This window comes from Diadema antillarum, unplaced genomic scaffold, assembly GCF_040938485.1.
Source record: "Diadema antillarum isolate AM-2024a unplaced genomic scaffold, OU_Dant_1.0 seq00000799_RagTag, whole genome shotgun sequence".
NCBI lineage: Eukaryota > Metazoa > Echinodermata > Echinoidea > Diadematoida > Diadematidae > Diadema > Diadema antillarum.
In genome coordinates, this window is record NW_027271683.1 from 1,099,102 (window position 1) to 1,115,840 (window position 16,739).

A 16,739-nucleotide genomic window follows, 5' to 3' on the forward strand; every position below is an offset into this window, starting at 1 on the left:
CAAATTCCCTATACCTAGAGGTTCGTTAATCCGAAAATGAAAAAGGGTTCGTTAATCCGAACATTTGTGGCGTTATTCCGAAGGTTCGTCATTCCGAAGATTTGTTCATCCGAAAATGAAATTCGGAAAAGCGAACCTTCGGAATAACGAATCTTCGGACTGAAGAGCCTTCGGAATAACGAACCTTCGGAATAACGAGCTGTAACCCATTTACCACTACCAAAGTAAAAACATTCACATTATTATGAGTGCTCTTCAATTGTATTGTGCGACTTCAGTGGATCTCTTTTCACTCACATTATGTTTCAGCATGCAACATTGCACAACTCTGGCAATGGTTCTTTACCTTTCTGTGTAAATGAGTCAAAATGTGCACAAATTTCACACACTTTAATGAGCAGGTAATATAATGTGACATTCAAAGGGTTAAGTTGTGGTGATGAGACTTATGATAGTCCCAAAATATGTTACTCTTTATTAGAGGGGAATATGCTCCTTTACAATTGTATTATAATCTTATCTATGATAAGATATGACACCTGCCTTTCATCGACATTCTGAAGCAGCCATGTACACATTGCTTAGAGTTTTTACACTGGTGTGTTAAATGTAATTAAGATGATGTGAAGAATTGGATTTCTCGGTAAATGAACTTGCAGGTGTGATAACAGAATGGGCTTCCGGTGTGTTATTATGTTAAATATTTTTTGCACTGCTCTTAAGGATTTATCAATTTAACCTATATCATCAATACATGTAGTGAATCTGTATGGGAAGGTTATGACGTACCAAGTGGTTTAGACTATATACTAAGTATACACTCTGTCGAGGATGTAATGTATAAACATACAAGAAAACATGACTGTAATCAGTGTGATGCTTCTCACTCCAATTTAATATTATATAATAATTATGATAAGAGGGTAGAAGAATTATGCGGGATGGAGTTAAACAGCAAAGTATCATTAAGTATTTATTTACTTATCTTTTATTTCATTATTTTGTAAGTGGTAAACTAACAGTTTGGGCTGGTTTTATTCGCATCGCAAATTATTCAGATATCTACCAAAGTGTCTTTTCTGGTTTCCTCTGTCTTTGTATTCCAGTAAACTTAGGTGAGGAAGGTATATGCGTAGCCGACCAAACGCCGTGCGAATGTTACGGTCTTAAAGTGTAACTCGGTCTTAAAGTGTAACTCCACGCCTATAGCCTTCTAAAATGTGTCTCGCGTATAGAACCTCACCTGTGGTTTTGGATACGTTTACGGGCCAGTTCTTTCTGTCGTCTGCTCACTTACCACTCACTTTTATATTTGCCTTGGTTTTCAAATAAAACGAGAAACATTCATTCTGCATGCTTATATTTCAACTTGTCATAAATGTATATCATTATTTCCTTCCCTAAACTCTTGTCATTATGTATGAAGTGTGCTTATTTTTTAAGAGTCATTATGAAAAAAAAAAAGAGGTGAATGACAGATAGGGAGATGAGGGAGTAAATGGCACTGAAATGGGGATGGAATGACAGGTATAAAATATGTTTAAAACATCACAACTCCATCATACTGGAAACCTTCATTTATGAAGTGAAAATTGTCATCTTTTCATAATTTGGTTTTGTAACTAAATATGTATACCTTGATGTATGTGAGTGTTAGTGTATTATTGATGCGTGATGTGCGAGTGTCTTGTATATGACTTTAAGCAGCAATATGATTATGATGCTGGTACTTGTACAAACCTCTACAATAGTTTTTTGATATACCAATGTTCCTTCTCGCAGTGAGTTGTAAAATGTTTCTACTTTTAATAATCACAATAGGCATGATCATATCTGCATGCAAGATATTTTATGGGGTGCATTTTCGAGAACAATCATGCACAATAAACCACACATTACATAGAGCAGACATAATACCTATTACCTTCAATAATCATACACGTCACGAACGCGAAGCTGCAGGTGCTTTCAGGGTCCTATAGGCCTATGAGCATTCTTTTCATTTCATTTATTGCTGTTTCTGCAGTAGACAATCAATCAAATCACTTTCGAAAACGTACTTATTGATTCATCATTAATTATGGCTAACTTTGCACATAAAAGATAAGGAAATCATCATGAAAGAAAGCAGAGATAAATAAAAGGAAAAGTGGAAGCAAGAGGAATGAAGTTTGCATTTCCTGATAAAATTGTGAAGTTCATCATACAAGCAGTTGACACCTCACCGATCAGAAAAAATGATAAAATAAAGATCATGAAATCACTTTCCTGCGTTGCATCAATAGACACCATGTAGGATTTCAAAGTGAAAACCAAAGAGGACCTTTCTCATCTTGAGATGTAAAACAACCAGGAATGTGTTATAAGCAAAAATTGTAAAAATTAAAGCCCATAATGGGGTTATTGATTACATACACACCAGCAACACCGTTACAGTGTTTATGTAACAATATATCAGATGTTGAATTACTGTGGGATGCTACCTGCCTTGTAAAGTAAAAATTTCAGAGATTTTACGCCTCCTCCTCCTCTCCCCCCCCCCCCCCCTCCTTCGGCATCCCATCACCCACCATATCAAATAAAAAATGTATATTCATACATTCACTTTCTAATACATAAAACTATCGCTTTGCATCAGCTCTGTTACTTATGGTTCTGAAAAAGATTTGAATTTTGCTCAAACAGTCTCTTATTTTTAGGTATTTGTACTTGGTGCCCCTTCAAACAAAGTGGGATTCCATTACCCAAGGGATGCTACACATTTGGTGGAAATGGACATATCATTTTCATAGAGTCAAGAAGATGCTGAAAATGTGAAAATTCTGCCTCCCCCTACCAGGACACGCCTGGATACCGCCATAATCTTACGTGAAACTTCCAACTTTGTGTTTTCATATCAGCATTTGCCTATAGCTCTATCATTTGTGGTTCTATACAATGAAGGAGGTATAAGAAAATCTATAATTTCTAATAATAATGCATAATATTTAGAAAATAGACAATAATGTACACATTCATTTGTTTTTCCTTTAAATCATGTACATTGTATGATATTTATTCATACATTTCGCTGAAAATAGTTTTGTTTCATATAATATGAAAAAGTTGAAGGAAATAAATCTTACAAACAAAGTAAGAAATACAATATGAACAAATCGTGATTTTAAATTTCTCTTGTTCTTGATCTTGTTTTTTTATGTATTGAACCTATAGAGGGCTTTTTACACTTGCAAATTTTTACTTGGTACCGGACTTTCCTTAGCCCACTTTCTGTTTACCCTTGTTTTTGCGAAAGTGGGCTAGCCCCGCCGATAATCCCGTACCTATCTGGCCCTGCAAAATAGCAGGGTAAGCACCGCAATTGCGGTGCTTATCCCGCAATTGCGATGCCAAGCAAGCGAGTGTAAACAGAACGAAAAAATAATCCTGGGCTAAGCGACGGAGACGAAGTCCGACCCCCACTGACCAATCAGAAACGAGGTAATCAAGTGCTGCCGGTGCGTGCGTATACTTGTACAGTGCACAGCGTAATTATGAATATTCATGTTGTTTGGAAAGTAGACGGGGCTAAGAAATACGAGTGTAAAAAGTCAGTTTTCTCATTAGATAGCCCAGGGCAAGAGCTTGGTACGGGATTTATTGGCGCCGGTGTAAAAAGCTGAAAAAAATGGTACGGGACTAACGATAGTCCTGGGTCAGAGAAAGTGCGGGGTTTAGAAACACAAGTGTAAACAGGGCTTAACTCATGTATGTCTGCATCCCTTTCTTATCTGAAGTAGGCATCTTGTAGAATTGTCCGTGCTCGTGTGTCTGTGGTGTGCTGCGTTGTGTAGTAATTGTCTTCATTCCTTAGTTCTTTGTGCAAAACAGCAATTTTGAGTTTTGTTTTTTTTCTCTTCCTCTCTCCAGTTGCCCTTCAATCTATTTTCTTTTGAAATGTTTGTTACACTCTGAGGAGTACAGTTTAAGCTATTGCACTCTAGTAAACCCTACGTTTTGCAATACATGTAACTGATAAATAAGTTATAGATTTCATTTATATCACGATGAAGAACAAGGGAATTAAATTGAATTGAACTGAAACGAACGCGCCTGATGATGACAAATGTATTTTGTTTGCGGGCACAATCCCAATTGTTAGTCGTAAAAGAGTTTGCGCCAAGACTACTACAAGCACCACTGGCCCTGAGCCTCTCTCACATGGGAGATGGGCACAACGTAATGTGCTCGACCGCATCCCTCTGACCATGGAGCCATGCTCTGACCATGGAGCTACATAAGCTCCTTGCTCTGATACATTTTCAGAAGCCCAGGCATCGAGTTACACTTTAAGACCAGGTTATACGTAACATGCGAACACACAGGTCAGGGCTGTGTATGGTTAGTGTATAGAAGAAGGTCATACGTAGGGCCTACTCGATGGCCTTGCAGAACAGGAGATTGACGCTGTTTATATCCACATTTTGTGCAGCTACCGGAAAATCGTGTATCCTACAATGGATGTGGGTAATTCAAGTTTTATTTTTTCATGTAATTGTGATCGTGAATCACAAAACTAACAGAAAGTCGCCAGACATGTATTTTTAGTTAAGGGCAGATTCCAAAAAAACATACTCTAAGCTTTAAAACAATGTTAAGCTCAATTCAAGTGGACTCCCCTAACCTATCCAAATACTGGAAATAGAAAGCACACATTCTGGAAAAGTGGGAACTGAGAAAAGAGGCTCTGAAGTGCAGGCTGGGTCTATTCAAGCGCTTAATTTTTCACCAAGCCGCGCTAGCTGCGCGATGAAAGGGACGTAACACAGGATGTCAACCACCGGAGCACCAACAATGAAGGGATAATCAGATTACGCTGAAATTGAGCATGTTCTATTAACACATTCTGCCCATGATTAACACCAAATTTCAAAGTAGTAGCGTTATCCTTTCACTGGTGTAAGTAGACCTGAAAGTGATGAGTGTACAAATGATTTCGAGAAATGGAAAGGGGCCTCTGAGACATACCCGATCATTTTAACCCCCCTCCCCCCCCCCCCCCGGGGGTCCGTTGTAGAAAAACTGGGGCACTGAAAACACACTTTCCCATTCATGTTATGATCCCAACTAAAGAATAATGTAGAAGAAGGATAGCTGTTTCAGAAAATATGAAAAACTTAAGATTGACTCGGTTGACCCATTTCACCTCTTTTGAGTCCTCGCGTAAAATCAAGGGGTGCGACTTTTTGCTGGTTTTGTGATGCACGGTCACAATTATTCTAGCCGTAGACTACAGAGTGAGTTCTGTCATTAATTTCAAACTTTTGAAAAAAGTAACTTACAGGGACAAAGGCTATTTGTTAATAGTGGCATTACCTATATCTTTCTTACACTTGATTTTAAGTAAGAAATCATTCAAGAACATTCTCCTTGGTTTCAGGTAACAAGAGTTTACGTGAGAGTTTGGTATCCCTTTTAGTAACGAAAAGATTCGATAGGTTGATTACAATAATTATGTTTATTGAGGATGTTATCGCCAAAGGGTAAATGAATATGATGCCTATACGGTCTAAATTTTGCCGTTTACGGTGTAAAAATATCACTGTTCGCTGAAAAGGTTCATCTGATTGGTAAATCAACTGGATGAGCGTTCGTTTTATTCCAATCAATGGAAATTACCTTTACTTGATAAGACTTTCGCCTGCTGGCTCTGCAGGCTTCTTCAGATCGAGCGTTGTGAGAAGGACTTCCCACGAGCCGACGTAGCTGGCGCACGCCGATCTGAGAGAACGGGATCGTATACCGGATGGCACAACCAAGATGGTCGTCTACAGGAAAAAGACACACACGGGACAATACCTGAATTTCCAATCCCACCATCCACTCCACCAAAAATTAGGGGTCATCCGCACACTCATGGACAGAGCACACAGTATCGTCACTGAGGACGCAGACCTGAAGGCAGAGGAAGATTACATCCAGTCCTCTCTCAGGAAATTTGGATACCCTGGCTGGTCCTTCAAGAAAGCCAAAAGAAAAAAGGGGGGAAAATCAAACCAAAAAGAACTCACAGACCAAACGAACCAATCAGAGGAGGAAACTGGTAACCATCCCATATGTAAAGGGTACCTCGGAAGCCTTGCAACGGATTTACCAGAAATACCACATCTCCACAGCGTTCAGGCCACACAAGAAACTCAGGAACATCTTAGTCCACCCAAAAGACAAACGATCCATCGATGACCAAGCCGGGTAGTTTACCAGATTCCATGTGGTGACTGTGAAAGAAGCTACATTGGAGAAACAGCGAGAAAATTCGATACCAGAAAAAAAAAAATGAACACAAACTAGAGGTAGACACAGTTAGTGCATCCTACTACACAAGAGGAAAAAGAAAGGAATCCACCTCCCACATGCACAAGTCGGCCATCAGCGACCATGTGGCCAGTGGAAACCACCGACATCAATTGGAAGAAGTGTTTCATCCTGGCCAGAGACTCTGGGAAAACCTCACGCTGGATAAGGGAAGCAATTCACATTCGGAAACAACAAGGGAAAACCTTCAACCGAGACCTGGGACAATACTCACTTTCCTCAATATGCGATCCCGTTCTCTCAGATCGGCGTGCGCCAGCTACGTCGTCGGCTCGTGGGAAGTCCTTCTCACAACGCTCGATGTGAAGAAGCCTGCAGAGCCAGCAGGCGAAAGTCTTATCAAGATTTAGTAACGGTAATTTCCATTGATTGTGATAAACGAACGCTCATCCAATATCACTGTTTATAATTGCTCTTCATGGTTATCATGTTTGTCATATAGGTGGAAATCAGTGATAATCATTTTGCACCAGAAAGCCGCACGATGCGGAATGTTGCTTCGTTGTAAAGTGTTACCATGTAACTTTCAAATCAAAATGTGAATTATGCATGTACACTTGTAATCGCACCTGCTCCCAATTCTCGTATGAAATGTGACGGACGATGTGCTATAAATACTTTCTTTTTTTTACGTGATATATATTGAGAGCCACAATATAATTATTTCTTACTGCTGTACATAATTTACATTAATAAAGCAATTCAGATATCATCACGAAATAATGTTTGACTCCACGAACTCTGTTTATTTGTGTGCCAAACATATTCTAGACATAGCCACTATTTCGTGTTGAAAGTGGGCCGTCCCAACGGAGACTGGACACAAATCCCAGTCACTATCAATGAATATAATACACGCTTATCTATCTATATCTCTATTCATAATACCCCCACCCACACACAGTGTGTATGAAGGTGTATAGGAATCACACTGTCAGGTGTCGATTGCGCAGACGGTCAGACTGCAGTGGCTTATCTAGGGAAAATGGCGCCCAGGGCAAGCGAAAATTGCGCCCTATATTTCTGAAAAAGTGTTCAACCCAACCCCATCCCGGTAGGGACTTTAAAAAGTTCACATGATATGCTTTTTCAACCACTTAAAAGGGGTCTTTTTGGGGCGGTTTAAATGTAATAAATTTTGATAAATTTTGGCGAGCGAGCGCAGCGAGCGAGCCGAAAAATTTGATATTTCAGCTTGCAAAAATGGAATTCTTATCATTTTTTGGTTATCAAATCTTACAAATTCTATTCAAGATAATACAGTGACGGCCATATAGTTAACGATCTACACCAACAAACTGAGGACTTGAAAAAATACTCGATAAAAGTATGAGCGAGTGAGCCGATATATGTGTACATGTATTTCTGTATAGGAAACATTACACTTTAATATCTCATAGTTCGCCGTTGTACTAGTAAATCATACAATGCTGGCACACTCTTATATGGTGGCTTGCCCTGTATATAAAATAACAGATCATGCGACAATTGAATCCGAAAGCTTGCCAAAACTTACAGATCAGTGTGAGCATTTTCTGAACATGTTCGTATATAGGAAGTACGGGATTCTCTTCAATATATGGCTGATAATTCAAGTAATTCTTAAATTATGATACGATGGCTGGTTCGGCTGGATCTATGAATGGTGATTTAATGTACTGACAAACTGAAAAAAAAATCACAAAGCATAAGAGTTAGTGCAAGCGAGCGCAGCGAGTGAGCTCCTTTCATTTTTCACTTAGGTTGGCTAAATATAAAATGACATGTGTGAACACAATGGACATTGTCATTTTGTCCGCGTCATCATCACGTTATGTTCTTATCTTGTTTGATTTGGTTTTCTGCACCCCCTCCCCGTATGTTCGAAACCGTTGGCGCCCTCTTTTGATCCAATCGGCGATCGCTTCAGAACGAAAGAAATTGCAGCCGCTGCTCCGTGTAACATTTTGCCTGCTAAATATAAAATGACATGTGTGAACACAATAAACATTGTCATTTTGTCCGCGTCATCATCATGTTTTGTTCTTATCTTGTTTGATTTGGTTTTCTGCCCCCCCCCCCCCCCGGTCCGGGCGAGTTTTTGTTTTGTGTTGTTATGTTTTGTTGTTTGTTTTTTTCTTTTTTGGCGCCCCCAAAGAGTGGCGCCCGGGAATCTTGGAATCACCCTGGGCACATTTACCGTAGTCATCGTGTCACCCGAGGTACTGGAACCGTGAATCAAATAATCCGCGAACAATCATCATCAAATTCTACAAGTACAACACACGACATGAAATCTACTCTGCCAGATCCAAACTCAAGGGGACGGATATCTTCCATCACGAGGATCTCACTACCAAGAGACAAGCGATTGTCAAGAAGCTTCGTTCTCACGCGAAAGTCAAGAAAGTCTGAACGCTTGACGGAAGGATCACCTTAGCGGCTCTCAATGCAGATGACAAAAAGGTCTCCATCTTCAGCCTCGCGGACATTGAATAGATATTGGTGCTTTTAATGAAACTTATTTAGACGATACAGTTATGGATAATGAAATCAATATTGATCATTACAAGATTATACGAAGAGATAGAAACCGACATGGTGGTGGCGTCATTTTATATGTTCGCGAAAACTATGATATTGAAATTTTAGATCATGCGTCTCTACAGTACTTGGAAGCATTAGTTATCCTTGTTCGTAAGAAATCTTCACAGCCATTAATTTTTGTAACACGGTATCGCCCCCCCCCCCCCCCCCCCCCCAGTGGTCATTCCGAGCTACTCGATCACTACGAATCACTTTTGTCATTCATCGATAGTTTCAATCTCACTATCGTGATCATGGGCGATATCAACTGTGACAATTGCTCGTACATTCTAAGTTTCTGTCACGGTTTAATGTGCAAAAGTCATGCCTTTACAGTAGTGTAGCAACTGGTCATTCAATAGAAAAATTGAAAAGAGTCGTCATACAATTTGTATCGAAACAAAGCTTGGCATTCCTCTTTAACTTTGCCTACTATTATGCCCATCTTAACAGAAATTTGTAGAAGTTATACAAATTGAAAAAAACGGAATTCTTTCTCAAAGCATGACTACCTTCGTGTCTCAGAATAACGTGGCACACAGGGGGTTTCCATCATGACACATAAAGAGTTGAAGAAACCATATCAAGGTGACACAAAACGTGTGATGCAGATTCACGATGTTTATTCTATGCAACCTGTAAACATCACAGAAAGTACTCGTGTCACTGATACGTCATCTTCTTTGATTGATTTGATGTTAACCAATAGAATTGAATCTGAGAAATCCTCGGGTGTCATTTCATGAATTTCATTATTTGGGGATCTCCGCTGTGTACTCATTCTTCACGTCAACCCCGTGTATTAAGCTACAGAAATTTTAAAAATGTTGAAATAACAGCTTTTTGTGATCATTCACAAAACCAGCCTTGGAAAGACGTTCTTTTCGCAAAAGATTTTTGATGAGGCTGTCAAATTATGGGAAGATCATCTCATGGAAACTGTTAATCTATTTATGCCTGTAAAATCCAGGAAAGTTAAAAGTAAATGTTCTCCTTGGATGACTTCGGAAATTATAAATCTAATCAAACGACGAGATAAAATGTAAAGGAAATCAAGGGAAACGAAGGAAAGTGGTACTATGAATATGTACCGGAAACTGAGAAATAAAGTCACCTCTGAAATAAGGAAAGCAAAAAGAAAGTATGATGTGGATAGACTTTCTTCAGCTAAGGGAAGATCCGCTGATATTTGAAAGATTTTGAAATCTGTCATGCCTAATTCACAAAGTAATAATCCCCAAGGTAATGTATTAGATTTTGAATGGAAGAGAAATGAGTTTAATCAATATTTTTCTTCTATTGGAGAAAAGCTTGCTTCTGATATCAAAGAAGAGCCCACTATGTCTTATTATGGAAGTGATATTTATATTGATGGTGATGTATACAATTTAGATTTCATGTAGTTTCTGAGGATGATGTACATAAGGAACTGAAAAATTTGAGAGATAGCATTTCAGTAGGTCTGGATGAGATTTCTTCCAAGATTTTGGAAATAAGCATCCCCATTATTGTTCCTTGTTTAACGTATGTTATTAATAGATCTTTGTGTGAAAATAAGTTCCCCCAAAAGTGGAAAATGTCAAAGGTTATTCCCATTCATAAATCTGGTACCGTTAATTCACCAAACAATTTTCGTCCTAATTCAATACTACCCACTGTTTCTAAACTGCTCGAAAGATTTGTACAAAGACAATAATGGCTTACCTTGAAGAAAATAAGATAATAATATCTCCCGAACAATTTGAATTTAGGCGAAAGCATTCCACAATCACATCTTTAGTCAAGGTGACAGATGAATGGATGAAACCAATAGATGAAGGGAAATATACAGGGGCCGTATTCATAGACTTTAAAAGAAGCGTTGATTGTGTTAATCATGATTTGCTTTTAACCAAATTACGCAATATTGGGGTATCAGAAGAGTGTCTGCCGTGGTTCATTGATTACTTGAAGGGGCGATCCATTTGTACGTCACTCCATTCACATCTTTCAACTCCGTTACCCATAACTTATGGAGTCCCACAGGGATCGATATTTGGCCCCCTTTTGTTTATCGTTTTTATTAATGATTTGTGCAGATATGTACCTAACTGCTCAATCCAATTATATGCCGATGATACTGTTGTGTATTTTTCTGATAGGATAGCGTGCATAAAAATCTTAATAATGATATGGTTTATGTTTATAAATGGATGTGTGCAAATAAACTGACTATCAATTTTGAAAAGACTTCATCTTTACTCATTGGATCAAGGCAATGTTGAATAGATGTAATAGATTAGATGTTATGAACGGTAGACAAATACAACAAGTGGATCATGTTAAATACCTCGGTTTTATTATTGATAACAAATTGAAATGGGATGTTCATATCGAGAATTTATGTAAAAAAGCAGGGAATTTTGTGAAGTATTTAGGCAGACGTCGTCATTTTATCAATGAATCTAATCTGAAGTTGATTTATCAGTCCATTATCTTGCCACTTTTTGATTATGCTGATATTATATTTGATTCAAGTCATAAAAATATATATCAAGCAATTGCAAATCCTTCAAAATCGGGCTGGGCGGATAATCATGAAAACAAATCCTGAAATGAACATGTGTCTTATGTACAAATTCATTCTAGTTTAAATTGGTCTACTCTTGAATCTAGACGTAGGAAGTATTTGAACATGTTTGTATTTAAATCAACTCATGATAATTTATCCTCATCTATGAATTATATATTCCAGCCTTCCCGTTACTCATATTCTCTTCGTAACGCAGGTAGCATTCTTCTCCTAAAGCCTCGTACTGATTATTGTAAAAGAAGAAGACATTATAGGGGATCGATGCAATACAATGCACTGCCTTATACCTTGAAATTGACCTCAAGTCCAGATATGTTTTTAAATGGATTAGAAAATTGTATTTCTGATTTTATGTGAATATTGTTTATGTAACGTGTATATAGATGTATATTCCTTATTCAGTTTCTTTCTCTGTTGAATATATGTAGATGTCTGTTTTTTGTGTGTTTATATTTTGCGCAAAGCGCCGTTTTAGTCAATAATTGAACAATGTGTTGCCATGGTAACAACTTTCCGTGATTAAAAAGCATACGAAAATAATGTGGATTGAGCTAATCCCTCAAGCTTTGAACATTTGACTTCAAATTTAATTTCTGACAGCTAATAGATAATGCAATCTTCGTCTTTCGTTGATGCCGATCAATATTTTGCTACGGTAACAACGGCTATAATTGGAAATTATACCAGAATTTCAGCATGCTCGGGACGAAATCGAACTACAAATTTATCAAATTGAATGAAACTAATGAAAATGAACTTAAAGGGTGTGTACAGTTCTGGTTGAGGTGAGGATTTAGCTTTTAACGTTTTGCGAGATATGCAGAAACCACTCTATGAGATGTCAAAGAGCATGCAATACTAAGGGGTATCAAAAGTCTATTTGATGAAAATCGGTTTTGAAATGGCTGAGATATCCAAAAACAAGGTGAAACAAAGAGATCCTAATAAAAGGCGTGGCCTATCGCCTTTTATTATTTTCACTTTTTTTTTGATATCTCAGCCATTTGAAAACCAACTTTCATCAAATAAACGTTGAATCCCTCTTAAAATTACATGCTCTTTCATATTTCATAAGAGGTTTCTCATTATCTCACTTAGGAATGTTCAAAACATGAATCCCCACCTCAACCAGTACTGTACAGTCCCTTTAAAAAAACCTATAATGATAATTCTGAATGCTAATAAAAATTATGAAGTTGGCTGATATGAGCTCAGATCATCACGAGGCCATTGCATACCAAACATAAATCGACTACATGTAATTCCTTCTGTTCAATTAAGGACCATTCATAGCAGAGAATGTTTGGCATGACAAGCGCCACTTAATTTGATACAGATGAATACATATTCATGACTTCCATGCTGCCTCGCAGACGTGACGAGAAATTATTTACAATCTCTTTTATAAAAGAGTATCAAATTGGCAACTGTGCGCGATTGGCTCATGTTAACGATTCGGAGATGTTTATTGGCTTAGGAGGGAGACTGGAAGAGTACATTTTGCGAAAAGGGTCTTTTTTTTTCTCATAGCCACGTAAAACATACGTACGTGCCGTACGTATAGAGACCCGGATCAAATCGGTGAATGGTGAATGGGGGATCTTATCGACCGTGGCCAATTATCCCTCTGGTATAGGTTCCGGGGAATCCAGTTATCATGCCCGAAATTCACTGATTCGTTCCGGCAGAATGAATATACTAAATGGATCACACTATGACAGCGGCATACTAGTTATTCTATACACCGTACTATAAAAAAGAAATGAAGTACCATTGTATGTGGTTTTGAAGCCCCAGGTATAATATAGGCCTACTTCAGTCTGTAAAATCTTGCAGTCATTTACCAGTTTGCCCGCTTTACTAGTTATCCATAAATGCGTCTCGCGTTATACACATTGGTCGTCATCAGTATGCCAGAAAAGTTCTTTTAAGTTGCGAGTATCGCCCATCGACATTCCAATTCTCGTAAAGTACGTGAGTATCGTGGCCGTATCTCCTGAGAATTTGAGTTGGAGCAGGTGTATTGATCAAAGAGACCAGTCAATTTCGTTTTTATGCAATAACGCAATGAATTTCGTTTTAAAACACGCAATTTCGTTTTTGAGCAAACAATCTCGTTGATGTGCTTTGGAGATTGAAATTTCTGCAATCAATTAATATAATGATAAACGGCTGATGAGCTTATTTCGAGCGCATGAATTTATTTTTAGGAAGTCGATTTTCTATTTCATTCAATCAAATTAGAATTACAGGATTTCCCGGCCCATTTCAAAGTCTTGCCAATCAAATTCGTAAAATGGCCATTCAAATTCAACGAGACCGTATAGTGTTTCGTATCTACATATTGGTCATTCAATTCAACACAAAGAGCAAATCAGTTTCGTTTACGAGCACTCTATTTCGTTTGTGCGCAGTGGAATTTGAAATTTCGTGAATCAAATTAAGACTGAATTCATAGCTGTTGAGCTAGTTCAAATTGGCATTCAAATTCGGTTTTAGGAAGTCGATTTTCCACTTCATTCATTCAAATTAGAATTAGGTACATTATTATATCCACATTTTGATCGTAATATGCATGGCATGAATATGCAAAAGTGATATGATACCATTATTTTACAGTCAAATATCGTGTATTCTCCATTCTCTTCATTTTTTTTTTTCACTGGCTTCTCTTCTTTTCTGCAGTTCATGACTAGTTGTTTCCATTTTTTCTTGTTTTTATCCTGTCTTGCATGTTTGCTTTCTGTATTTCTATCTTATTCTCCTGTGCATGTCTTCTGAAAACGTTTTTCGTACTCATTTTGTGACATTTTATTTTTTGGTGCATATCATAATTATAGATGATGACTGGCGGGGGAGGGAACATACCGAATGTTTAATACCCGAACGGTTTGAAATGCTACTGAGGGAGGTTATAAGTCCCGAGACAAAGTCGAGGGACATTTAGCCTCCCGAAATAGCATTTCAAACCCTGAGGGTGGAACGTTTGGTACATGTTCCCGACAACAAAAGTCATCATCTGTTATATTATATGAGTTAGTCAAATACGTCAAATACGTCAACGTCAACCGCTAGCACAATGATACATGCACAACGCACTTCATCGCTCGCTCGCTTGCGCAGAGCCAAATATACTGTAAGCGCGTGGTCCTATAGGCCTTCTGTCATTTGTTACGTGAAAATGTTTTCCCATGGGAGAACATTCACAAGAATGTAACGAATGTACCTCCATCACGTGACTGTGTTCAGGCAGTCACTAATCAGTATTTGACTAACCCATTTAATATTCGCCATTGTAGCTATAGCTGTCTGGCACTTGACACCAGGTGTGTCGGTCACATCAAGATATAGTCCGTGTCGTTGTCTTTAAACAGCCTCGATTCTTCTGTATCGGTCCTCATTCGTATAACGTATTTAATGGTATCCATGTTGCATTTTCTGCCTGTGGCTGGCCAGTAATCCAGTACACTGTAATTGCCTGTCAGCGTCAAGTATGTAGAAAAAATAGAAAACACACAACAGATATAGACTGCATAATTTTTTTTAACTTTGTTATGTTTAGTAACCTAAACGAATGTATTCCATTAACCTGCTCCCGATGGTGAACATCAGTACACAGATCTGTATACGCAATGAATACAGTATAAACAGGATCACCCTCAGAAATTTGCTATTTTAAATAGCGCTTCGTATTTACAGGACCGATTTTAATTTGTATCACAAACAAGTGGGCCGGATGCATAAAATGATTATAAACTAGCAGTAGGCCTATTGCTTGTGCTATCCTTTTGCTTGAATCCGTTTGCATAAAAAAAAGCAATTGCTTGCAAGTCAAAGCGTTTGCTAGCAAGCGCAAGCAATTTTTCTGCCCGCAAGCAATTGATTAGAGACCAAAAGTACTTGCTTAAAAACATAGGCCCCACCATGCATAAAAATGGAACTTTTGCTTGCATACAAATAGTGAATGGTCACGAGTGCGATGGTACAAGATTTCGCACGAGGTGAAAGATAGAAGCACTCTATTCAGCGAGTCGAAGCCGAGTTATAGAGTACGAAATTGTGGAGTGGGCGCAGAAAATATTTGTTAATTGTGACAATCAGAGTTGTGCGATGGTAAACATGCTTTATCCCTTTTTTTTTTGCTCATACTAAACTTTACGGCTAACATCCACAACGTGCGATGGTAGGGCTAACTTTTACCTAAAGGTCACGTGATGGGCAATCGACCAACCGGATAGCTACATCCTAGACAACAATCCTCCGTTGGGCAAAATGTCTGGTCGCGCGGTAGCGGTCGGTGAAAAGACATTGGCTCAAAGTTGGGTCACCGTCTTCATGGTCGCCAGTTGATAATGTGGATATTAGTTGGCTATCCTACGCTGGGCCAACGTTGGCGATGGTCAGCACGGTCGCAGTTGGTACACTAACGTTGGCACAACGTTGGTCCATCGTCTTACTTTGTCGGTGATGCAAGATGGATATTTGGTGGCAATCCTGCGTTTGGCAACGTTAGCAATGGTTGACACGGTCCCAGTCGGGAAGCTAACGTTGGCGCAACGTCGGGCTATTGTCTCATTTCCGTCCTTGACGGAAGGTAAAAATGATTTGGCATAGTATACCTACGTTGGGCCAACGTTGGCATTTGTCGTTCTATCACAGTTTGTATACGCTAATGTCGGCACAATGTTCGAATACCATCTTACTTTTGTCATTGATGCGAGATGGATATTGGATGGCTATCCTACGATGGGCCATTTCTTTACTTTTCTAACTGATCTAAGGTATATCTGTTCATTTTTGAAGCGCCATGAGCACCGAAAGGTGGACTTGTGTGCTATACAAGCAGCCACTATTATTACTATTATTATCATTATTATTATCATTATTATTATTATTATTATTATCATTATTATTGTTATTATTACTATTATTATTATTATCATTATTATTATTATTATTATCATCATTATATGGGTCGTCTATCCAGCCTACATAGGCGATCATCGCCACGGTCTCAATCGGTGAGCTATACATTTTGTAACATTGGCACAACATTGGGTCACCGTCTTACTTTTGTCACTGATGAAGGCAATATCTCGCTCGGCTGCCTACATTGGGCTAATGTTGGCGATGGTTGGCAAGGCTGCAGTCAGTAAGCTAGAGTTGGCACAATCTTAGGCCACCATCCTACTTGCCACTGATAAAAGGTGGATTATCATCAAGTATTTAACGTTGAGCGAACGTTGTC